The sequence below is a fragment of the Lepisosteus platostomus genome, chromosome 5, assembly GCF_059453375.1.
Source record: "Lepisosteus platostomus isolate fLepPlt1 chromosome 5, fLepPlt1.hap1, whole genome shotgun sequence".
NCBI classification, from domain to species: Eukaryota; Metazoa; Chordata; class Actinopteri; order Semionotiformes; family Lepisosteidae; genus Lepisosteus; species Lepisosteus platostomus.
In genome coordinates, this window is record NC_142615.1 from 12,757,160 (window position 1) to 12,769,543 (window position 12,384).

The following is a 12,384-nucleotide window of genomic DNA, read 5'->3' on the forward strand; positions in this document are numbered from 1 at the left end:
GTGTCTTTAGCTACTGAGAGCAACTGTCGGGTTTAGATACTGTTAGGTATTTGATGGAGATAAATTAACATCAAACGAACAAGTAAAGATTTATTTCGAGTCACAATCAAAGAAGGCTCCACAGCTGAAACGTTGTGTTTACTTCTATTTTCAGCATGGAATAAACCTATACTTTTCCATTTGCAGCCCACGCATGCTGTGATGCAGCTCCCTACTTAAATTACTATCAGCTGTGTACCTCCAGTTGACCTGTACACAAATATATGAGAGAGGTCTACTGAGACAAGAGGAGCACTGAAGACTTGATAAAGCTCTCGCATTAGATTCTGTGTTTATGTTGTTCCCCAGATTTGTTTTTAATGTTCTTTCTCTTTTGAAGTTGTTGCGTTTGGTTTTTTTTCTGATTGGTAGCTACAACGGGTCAGTTGCAACAAACTGGCTGCTGAAATTTGTCAGCAGCTCTGTAGCAAACCTGTTCTCAATTGCAACAAACCTAAAATAACAGCTGCTCCCCATTAGATGTTACTAAAGTAGGAGACTAAGCAGACAAAGTGGAACAATAGATTACATTGGAACTGTCCTGAATGTAGTGGAAATAATATCGTCATTAAGTAATTAACAATTGCTTTCCAGACACTACAATTATTCACAAAGAATTTTATCAATACATATTTTATTAATAAAAGTGTAATATCTTAATAATCAACTTTAATGTTATCTATATCAGTAGCTGTATTACAGGTAATGCATGCACAGACTTTATTATACTATAATGAATTTTCAGGTATCCCGGGGAGAGAACTGAAATGAAGGAAATACATATTTAAAAGGGGTGTAAGTCTTTAATGTGTTCTGTCACATAGGGGTGTTAATTGAATAGATTTGTTGTAATATTATTTGACTCTACACTTGTGTTTCTCAGGAGACAGCATTAATATTGGGGATTTGTGGATACAGATAATAAGTTGTACTATACAGGCAAATGTATGGTTACCTTAATGAAAAAAACTCTTATCATTACCCTTTTCAACATTATTATTTAAGACAGTCTTTCAGAACAGTATTCTCATATTAGTGGCTATAGTCTAATGATAATGGTGGTGAAACAGGTGAAATGTGCGGAAAGAATTGGAGATGGAACAGGAGACTCATCCAGTCGATAGAAAGCTTGGGTAGGACTGCACAAACACCTTGCCAGTGCTTAGTAGCGTAATTTAAAAATAATACGTGGTTTAACAATATCAACTGCTCTTCTGTGAGCTCAGCTCCACTACTAGTAATACATTGACCAAATTTTCAAATAAGATACATGTGTTTTCTATGTGTATGTAATTGATACTTTTTTGTTTTAACTGATTAAAAATTTAATCTTTATAAAACAGACAAAGGGTTTATGTGTCGCGCTGAAATTCACACACAAGTAAGGAAAGATATCGCGCTTAGGAAGAAATCCAGAGTGGAGATGCCGGCGATTGAAAACAACCACATACAGCCTGTATGTGCTCTACCACTGAACGAAACTTCCGACAACTACTGTATCTTTATCTGCAGCACTTTCTTTTAGGAAGAGTGAGGAGTCTACAAGCCTAGAAAATAAGACAACTAAGTGAACGACAAATTTTCACTTTTTGATTAAAGAACATAAAAAACACCTTTCTTCCAGCCAAATTCAAACCAGAGAACAAAGAGTTCCCAGCTGTTTCCACTATATTCCTCCGCTCTTACAACTGAGTTATCGAAAACACAGGAAGCCCACCTTTTGTCTTACATAAAGCACAATGTAGTGCAGCGGTCCTATTTATTTAAAACCCAGTTCGAAATCAAATCTCATTCCCATAGTCCTGTTTAGTTTGAATTTAAGCAGTTGTAGCAGCAATGCTTGGTAATAAGACAGAATTAAGCGTTGCTGTGCTTTCCTTAATGAGGCCCCATCTCACTCTCCATCTCTGTGCTTCAGCCACAGAGAAAGTATTCATGCAGGCTGATTTAAGATGTTTTCTTTTGATAAGGGACAGCTCCCAAACGGGGATGCACTTAGATAAGCCTGGCTATCATGATCAATGGTCATCCATTGGCGCCTATCTGTCTAGGGAGTGCCAAATGGACATCTGGACTGCATTCCTAAGTGTCAGGAGTATGTGACTCGTATCTCACCTTGATCAACCAATTAGAGACTGGCAGGGTGTGGTAACACCATGTGGGTCTCCAATGCCCGCCAAACTCTCAACCAATCAGAACACATCTGGGTCTTGGTCAAAAAGGGAGCGCAAGCTCAGATCAGGGCTCTCCTTGGCCATTTTCGCGCATCCTCAGAGACAATCAGGTGACAAAGGCTGTTGTCTGCAAAGGGACTTGGACTTTGTTCTAAGCGCAGGGCCGAGGATCCCGTACGTACTCAGAATTCTACCAATGTGAACGCTCCGCTTGATCAACGGCAGCCCACAGTTGGACCCTCGTCGACAACCTGAATAGCTTATTCAGAAGCAGCGCTGGACCGGGAACGAACCAGCTTCTTCCTGGGCAAAAGAGTGACTTGTGAGGACTAGCCGTCACACTGCATAGAGTGCATAGTGCATAGAGACTTTCTACTAGCCAGCTGGACTGCTGGTAGATCCCCTCGGAGCAACGACTGCCCTGCGCGCCGCAGTCAGATTCCTCCGCCCGTCCTACTCCGAGCTGCACCTCGACTGGTTGGCCAGTAGCCAGAGGATTCCGGGACAATGCCCATTGGACAACCGCTGGGACCGAGGCTGCAACAGAGCCTGTCAGCTGGTTTGGTGTTCGTGCCGGGAAATTCCAAATCGATACACAGTGGATAAGTAAACCCCAAGTTCTACATTGCGTCTCGAGAATTCAATTGTACCTCAACACAAGTTGTTATCAATTTAATTCATGAGTAATGTATTTACTTCCGAGTTTAGAGTAACAGTGGGTAATAACACTGATTAGCGATTTGGTAACCGAACGATATATATTGACATATATTCTCTGTTGTGTATCTCTTTGTGTTTGCATCTCTTCGAGATTATATACTTTGTATATTGATAACCCTCACAGTAAGGTCTGCTGCTCATATCCAGGCAGACTAGTATATGTTTGGTGCACAATTTATATGAATAAATGTATCTCGTGTATTGAACCCGTGTGTGTGCGTTGTTAGTTGTTCTGACGATTGATTTTCTAAAAACCACAACGAACAACCTCGTGATTACTGCTACAATTAATAATTGTCTCAGTAAACCCATCAAACCTCTACACTTGTATAGTATAATTTATTATCTGTACCCGCAAATCCCCAATATTACTGCTGTCTCCTGAGAAACACAAGTGTAGAGTCAAATCATATGAAATAATACAACAAATCTATTCAATTAACACCCAGATGTGACAGAACACTTTTAAGACTTTAAGACCCCTTTAAATAAGTATTTCCTTAATTTCAGTTCTCTTCCCTCCATGGGATACCTGAAAATTCACTATAACATAATAAAGGCTGTGCATGCATTACCTGTAATACAGCTACTAATAAAGATAACATTAAAGTTCATTATTAAGAAATCACGCTTTAATTAATAAAATATGTTTTGATAAAAGAAGTCTTAATAGAACCTAGGTAAATCCCTGTAGTAGTCTAACACCTACAAAAAAGAAAAAAAAACAGAACAACTTCAAAACAAAGAGAAAAAGAACATTAAAAACAAATCTGGGTAACAACAAAAACACAGAAAAGTGAGTGCTTTTTCAAGTCTTCGGTACTCCATCGTGCTCCTCTCGTTTCAGTAGACCTCTCTCATATATTTGTGTATAGGTCTGCTGGAGGTCCATTGCTGATGGTAATTTAAGTAGGGAGCTGTGTCAGCATGTGTGGACTGCATAGGAACAAGTAAAATTTTATTCCATGCTGAAAAGAGAAGCAAACAACGTTTGAGCTTTGGAGCCTTCTTCAGGTCTGACAAGGAACAAACCTTTACTTGTTCCTTTCATGTTAATTTAGACCTGATCTCCAGCAAATACTTAACAGGACCTAAACTGGTCAGTTAGTTTAAATAGTTGAAGATATAGGCCACACTGCTCCAGGTGAGGCTTGAACTAAATCTCAGCATGAGTTCGATCGCACCACTGGAGCTGCAGAAGTCTTTTTTTACACAGACTAATGCAATTGCAATTAGTCACGAAACAAACGAGAACTGCAGCTGTACACTTGAGACAGGACGCTACTGTATTAATTTTGTCTAACACTCCAGTCGAACAAGCCGACATGTCACTATTGCTAAATCATTACAAAAGACGCCAACTAATGACCAGTTTTATTTTTAACAGAACTTTACTGAAAGTTAAACTTATAAAACTACCTGAGCAAATAAATACAACAATTATTGTTCCTCTGACCTTCTCAGTATTTCTTTTTTTAAATTAATACATTTATTTATCCACAGTGTGCCTTGTGCTTACTTTTCAGAACTCTCTCTCCTGTGTCAGTAGGAGCTTACATTTCAAGTTAAGTTCTTTAATCAGTTCCAATATCTTCCTTTCAAAGTAGGGAAGAGCAAGCTGGCATGTTGTTTTGCCTGTGGTTATTCTTTATGACTATATCTTCTGACACCTGTGCACAATCCTACAACATAACAAGAGAAGCACTATAACAGGAGTCATAAAAATGCAAGAAGCCACTTTGAACAATCTTTCGGAATTGTAAAACAACTAACGCTTTGCTTGGCTGTCATTTGGTTTGTATACCAGTCCATCAAGAGCCAGCACCATCATCATCAGGTCATGTGCAGTCCTACACAACCTTGCGATTGACTGGGATGAGCTACCTTTTCCATCTCCATGGCATGCAGCACACTCTGGCTGTTTCAACACAGTCATTATTGGACCACAGTGCACTGTCTCTTCTGTCCTGTGGCTATCATAATGACTTTTAAGAAGCCAAGTTTTTTTCTTTAACATGTGCTTGGGTGCCACCCATTTCCTTATTATCCCTGCTTTCCACTGATAACCACAAATACAGAGACCCATCACAATAAAATACTTAGCAAATCTATTCAGTTGACTCCCAAATTTTATAAAACATATTAAAAGCTCCCACTCTATTTATATAACCATTTGCTCTGTTCTGTTCTCTTCACTTCCTAGCATATCTTAAAGCTCACAGCTACTAGTAATGATTGACATTAAACATAAATAGTAAATGACACTTCTGTAAATACACACATTAATAAACTTCATTATTAATAAATATGGTATGAGTGTAAAGCAATTTTAATTAATATTCCAATACATTTCCAAGCAACGGATTATTTCCACTATATTTGGGAGCCTTCTAATGCAATCCTGCGTTACACCGAGTACGGTGCTAAGCCAAATGAAGACAGTTTAAATTAGTCCGCTACTTTAGTTACTCTGGAGTGCTGCAGTTATTACTTTGTGTTCATTGCAATTGAGAACAGGTTAAGTTCGGCACTGCGGACTAAGCACAGCAGGAAAGTTTGTTGCAATTGGACTTAAGGTGGAGCACAAGTTTAGACGGCATCTGCGTTCTAAGCACGGGTTGAACTCCTGTTAGTATGCTACTTTCAGTTCGATGCAATTGACCCATAGAGTTTGCCCTAATAAGGTCTGAATGAAGCTTAAGCAGAGCCAACCCATTGCCTTTATAACTTCCATTAATCTCCACCCATCTTCCATCGCTCACTTTTGATCTTTCTAAGACAAGCATTTAACTGGAGTTCAGCCCAATGATACTGCTGAGAACCAGAGAAAAAATATATATATATTGTAACGCCCTCGCCTGGTGGTGAGGAGGAAGCGCCCCTAGGCGTGCATAGTACCGCTGGGCATGCTGGGAGTTGTAGCCGGGGAGAGTCTGAGGGTCAGCACGGTGACCAGCGGCTGACCCTACCTGTGTAAATAATGTCCTAGTAGTTCTAGTGCCCTGTGTAGTCTTATAAGTATATAGCGTGTTGTTAAGTAATTACCACCCTAAAGATGTGTACGTGTTCTGTCAGTCTCCTCATGTGCATGTATATGCTGTGTTTGGTTTTGTGGTTGTTAAAGAATAAAGCTATTGCTTGGTTTGTTAATTGCGTCTCCACTGGTCCTTTGTTCTGAGAAAAACCTGTAAATGCTACATTGGTGTCAGAAGCGGGCAGGATGGACAAATCTTGGCAGACATTAGCCGATTCTGTCAAGTGCTGTCTGACTCTAAAAGAGACAGAACCCATCGGCAGCGCACATAGGGAGCCTGAGCAACTCCTGGGTGCGACAGGTGGCCACAGCCCTTACCAGGGCTATCCAGTAGTGGTCCTGCCGGTAGAATTGGGGCGACTGCCTGCTACTCCCGCCCAGTGGATGCCCCAAAGAGAAGATACCCTCCCTGCCGGAGCTGACTAGCGATTCCCACACCGACGGAGGAGTCCAGCAAGGGGGAAGAGAAGCCAGCCCGTGCAGCAACCCCCGCGGAACAGCCCCGCACGCTGTTTTGCGACCGCAGCAGGAAGAGACGACACTGAGCCCGGTTCTGCTGGGCACCCAAACCTCGCACTCCGCGATCAGTGTCGGGAAACGGGAACGGGTCGGCTCAGCGCGGGGACGGCCGCCCTTGAACACCTCAACCCCCTCTCCGGAGAGCGCTGTGAAGACCGGCACCCCTCACACCACTGTGGGGCGAGTCGGCTATAGCCTGTACCTCCAGTGCCGAAACGAATCGAGGACCAACCCTGCCTGGCCCTGCTCGACACGGGTTCATCGGTAACCCTACTCCGGCCGGGCATCCTCCCCGACACCGAGGGCACCAACCCCCCAGGATGAGAGGCCTCCAGCCTGCGGCTAAGGACTGTGATGGGACAGCTCGCCGTAGTGCGGGGAAAACAGGTGCTTGCCTTTCGTCTAGGTGCAGCGATGGTGCGCCACCCCTGCTACCTCGCACCCATCCAGGAGGACTGCATTCTGGGGCTGGACCTACTGCAGCGAGTGGGGGCCAGTTTGGACTTGGGCCGGCAGGAGTTGGTGTGGCAGGGGGAGCAACTTCACCAGGTGGAGGGCAGACCCGGCGAAGGCTGAGGGACATGGGCTTGCCGGAGCCGGGGGAAAAAGAGTCAGTGGCGGCGGTGGCAGACCGGGCCTGTGAGCCGGGGAGCGAGCGTGCCGGATCCTGCCCCTGAGTCGGCGGCGGCGGTTGCGTGGAAGCGAGGCGCGGGGTTGAGGACCTCTACCAACACGACATCGAGACTGGAGACCCTCTGCCATCCGCATCCCAACTGGACGCATGGCTCACGCCAAGCGGACCGCCGCCGAGGAAAAGATCCGGAAGATGGCCGCAGTGGGAGTGATTAAGCCCTCTGCGAGCCCTCGGCGCCAGCTGTACTGGTCCAAAAAAAAGAAGGCTCGTGGAGGTTCTGCGTAAACTACCGCAAGCTGAACGAGGTCACCTGGAAGGATTCCTACCCCCTGACGAGGATAGACGATGCCAAGGACTACATCACCGGGTCGACCTGGTTCAGCTCCCTTGACCTCCGCTGTGGCTACTGGCAGGTACCACTCGCTCGAAGCCTCTGGCAGTTTACTTTCAAGAGGCTGATGGAGAGGGTGCTGGCATCGGTCCCGTGGAACCAGTGTGTGCTGTATCTGGACGATCTGCTGGTTCATGCCCAGGGTTTCGACCAGACCACGCCGTGCTGGCCTGAGGCTCAATCCCCGCAAGTGTGAGCTCCTGAGGCAGGAGGTGACCTTCCTGGGACATGTTGTTGGACTGTGAGGGGTGGCTACAGACCCAGGTAAGGTCGCCTAAATGAGGGGTTGGCCGACCCCCCGCACCGTCGTGGAGCTGCGCAGCTTTCTGGGGTTGGCTTCGTATTACCGGAGGTTTGTCCGGGACTTTGCCAGCATCGCTCCCCCGCTGCACCGCCTCACCGATAAGGGCCGCCGTTTCGACTTGAACTCGGGCTGCGAGATGGCTTTCAGCCGGTTACGTGAAGCTCTGGTGGGGGTCCCCGTGCTGGCCTACCCCGATCCGTGGTTACCGTATATCCTGGATACCGACGCGAGTGTCTCGGAGTTGGACGCGGTGTTGGCGCAGGAGGGGCCAGATGGGGAGCAGGTAGTTGCCTACTACAGTCGGGTTTTGAATAAGGCTGAACGGAACTACTGCGTGACCCGTCGTGAGCTGCTGGCGGTGATGGTGGCGGTCCGCCACTTCAGGCCGTGCCTGTTCAGGACCCAATTCCAGTTGAGGACCGACCATGTGTCCCTCACCTGGCTGCTCCACTTTAAGGAGCCAGAGGGGCAGATGGTGTGATAGATGGAGGTCCTGCACGAGTGGTGCACGGCCAGCCGGGCGTGGGGCATTTCGGCTGTAAAAAAAACTTCTTATTGGGGTCTTTGCCACTGGGACATGGAGCGGTATTGCTGAACGTGTGCGGTGCCCGTGGCCCAGAAGGAGCCCCCCTCCAACAACACCAGGTGGGGACTCCTATGGAGCAGGTGGGGGTTGACGTTTTGGGCCAGTTTCCGCGCACTGAGGCTGGAAACTGCTATGTCCTGGTGGTGGTGGACTATTTTACAAAGTGGCCGGAGGCCTATGCCCTCCCGGACCAGAGTGCCCCCACCGTGGCCGATGCACTGCTGGAGGGGATGTTTGCCAGGCTAGGGGTGCCGGAGGAATTACACAGTGACCAGGGGCGTAACTTCGAATCCCAGGTCTTTGCCAGAGTGTGCCAGCGCCTGGGGATCTCTAAGACGCGGACCACCCCGCTGGATCCCCAGAACGACAGGTTGGTGGACCGGTTCAATCGGACTTCAATTGGTTTGAAGAGTTCTGCTGTGTTTTTGTGGTTAAGGCGATGGACTTGAAGTCCATCGGGGTCTCCCCGCGCAGGTTCAAGTCCTGCTGACTACGACAATCTCCTTATGTCATCGTGTGCCTGCATAAAAATGGAAACGCACTGCTCTACTTTTAAAGCGCAAAATTGCTTGAAACCGCTGCCTTGGAAACAAATTCTTCAGCGTCCACGAATGACATTTCGCAGCTGAAAGCAGATAAGGATGCTTTTAGTGTTCGTGTGTCTTGTGCCCTACTTCCAGCCCTTGAAAACCTAATTAGTAAAGCTGAAAGAACCGACTCCATGGGTGTTGGTCGTGCACAAGGAGGAGCTGTGACAATAGCAGAGAAGGAGTGAGAATGGCGCAGATGGAAACTCGTTTTCATGCGCTCCTCTGGAAGGAATGAAAATATATTTATGTCTTTATTTAGTGGTTTCATTAGTGACAAAGACTAAACTTTCTTGGAAAAATGTATTTTATGTAAACCATGTTTGCTATTAATTCAGTTAGGGCTAGAATATGTTCATTGTCTTCCAATGAAAGAAGGGTTCCTTTTGCCGTAGTCGGGTTGACATTAGAAGCTTGCCACGCCCGGACTGTTACACCAACGCATTAGCATGTTAAAGCGATTTCATTGAGGAGCCTAGCTTTCTTAACTAGTAAGTAATGTACTTTTGGAGGGGGGAGGTGTCTTTCGCTGGAAATCTTGCCCCCTTCTACTTTGAAAATACCTGTGAAACCGGTTTAATTCGTCACAGCCAGCACTCCCGCAGAGAGGGGGGTTGTACTTGTTAATGTCTTAGCCGGAACACATCATTATATCTCATTTTGTATTTCTTTAAAAAAATCGTTTGCCCAGCCTAACACTATTGTTGTTATTGTTTTTATCCTGTAAAGCGCTTTGAGCAGCACAGCTTTCTCACCAGTTAGATTACTTTTTGATACAATCCTTACACAAAGCAGAAACTTCTTGTATTTTCCGATGACATAAAAGTGGAAAGATTACAGATTTTAATCGTCTTTATTCTGAACCAGGGAAAATCTGGTCATGTTTCTCTATAACAATAATAAAAAACTTTATTTTACATATCACCCTTAAAAGTGGCATCTCAAAGCAATACAGTAGATGGAAACCACAGATTACAAAGTAAATACCCAGACAAACGCTTTAATAATTTTTAATAAAATGCTTTTATTCATTCAGCAGAGAGAGCGTAAAACCTGGGCATAACAGCTGTTCCTTTTTCTGATCACCCGCTCTCTGGATACACGTCTCACCTGTCCTGTTCTTTGTTTTCCTAATTTGCTGATTATGCCTTCTGCGATCCACTCCTGCCCTCACACCTAAAGAAGACTATTTTAAATTTATATGCGTGGTCCATTGTGCAATTTACACTTGTATGTGCTGTCCTTAAGGTGATATCACATAAAGGTGATATGTAAAATAATGTTTTTTTTTATTGTTATAGAGAAACATGATCAGATTTTCCCCGTATCAGAAAAAAAGACTAAAGTATACTAATTTGTCACTAGTATACTTTTAATACAGTCTTTGCTGTGCTCTTGAGGATCCTTGTGATATTTCGAGCTCTGGTTGAATGATAAGTGTAGCAGTTTAAATAATTTTCGTAGTTAGATATTATGAAACGCTCTGTTAAAAGCAAGGGAGTTTTTATGTCCATTACAGTAAAAGAAAATGCCTGACAAAGCAGGGCTTGGACAGATTCCAAGTGCATTTTTGCAATTTACGTTGCATTGTGCTGATGTAATACAGTTTAAAATAATTAAAAGTCTAAACAGTATCAGCTTTATTTATGGGTTCCAATTTAAAAAAAGTCAAAAACCGCACTCAAAATGCAATTTAGAGCTTTCTGGCAAGAGGAGACACCCAAATTAATAATGTAACATGCCACTGCATGAACAAGGTTATACTGCTATTTCCTTAGATACGCGATTAAAAAATATTTTTTATTAAATTTTTAATAAAATGTTTTTGTTCACTCATAATCTGACAATTTCAGGAAGACTAAGGAAGGACTAAAGGAATTGTCATCTGTTGTGAAAGCTCTGTGAGCTCTGTGACTTTGAGACCACTTGTTATCCCAGGTTGTTTGAATTGCCACAATTCAAATAGAGAAAAAAGAGCTGACTGACAAGATTTAAGATGTGGCTGTCAATGTTGGATTAAAAAAGACACATTGCCCGACGTTAGTTGCATTGCTTGAAAAATAATTTTATTTCGAGAGACTGGATAAGTAATTCAAGTGTTTTTTTTTTAACTTCCTGAAAAACAAATAATAATTTAACTATATGTGCAAATGTTTTATGATATGTCGCTGTTGTGAATGTCTGTGGAGTGTATCTTATTTGCCTGTCTGTCCTGGCTATGCTCTCTCGCTTGCTCGCCCTCCCCTTCTCTCTCTATCTCAATTCAAGGTGCTTTATTAGCATGACAGATTGGTACAATCAGTGTTGGGTATTTACTTTGCTTTGAGATGCCACTTTTAAAGGTGATATATAAAATCAAGGCTTTAACTTGCTTTAACTCCGCAAGTCTGAGTTCTCGTGTCTGTCCTATCCGAACCCGAAAGTATCACAATATGTATCTTTATAGCAGGTGGTGTACAACTTTTTAGTATAGATTACACTTTTCTAAAATGTATTTAAAAAAAAAAACGATTACAATCTAATCTTTCCATGTTTGATCCCAGGATCCCAAGAAAAATAAATCTAAATGGGGAGAATGCTATGCTGAAAGTTTATTAAGATACTTAGAAGACAAAGATATCAATTTATGTTGCATTTGTCTGATTGTGAATCAAAAAACACATATATTTAAACCTGCGTTTGTGATTTAAATCAAAACGCGATTTAAATCAATATAAATGTTTATATTGTAACACATAGGTGACTATTCATTGTTATTAAAATGACTTAAATTCGATCATGTTGTGATATTTAGAAATATAAATTTGTTTGGTGCGAGTGAGGTTTTATTTAATCTCTGACCCAGGGAAATGTTTTATTTTTTCAAAGAAATGTTTGTTGAAAAAAAAGTCATGACTCCAGCAGGATTCAAACACACAGCATGTGAGGTAGGAGTCAGGAGCCTAACCCACAGTGCCACCAGCAAGGTCACATGCAGAGTGCTGAAAAAGCACTACAGAAACATTATCAACAGACAATGTACAGCATGTACTATTCTTGTGTTGCGGTACATGAATATAATTATATCGTTATTAATTTCTTTAGATACGCAATTCCATATTATATTCCCTTTTAATCAAATTCTAAAAGTATGCTTGTTGACTCCAGTATCACATTAGTTAAAGACTTCGAAGCTTAAAATGTTAAGGGAGAAATGGAATACTGGTGTGTATTTTTTATTTAAAGTACAGAGACCAGCCATATACTGTATGTTTATGTTCCAAAATTAATATCGTTTATGGCCTTCACACGCGTTACAGTATGCTCCTATTCTTTTTATGCTCAGGTACTAAGATTTCCCTTCAGTGGTAAAATTCCATATGAATATTCAATGCTAAAATGTGCACATTAAAGACA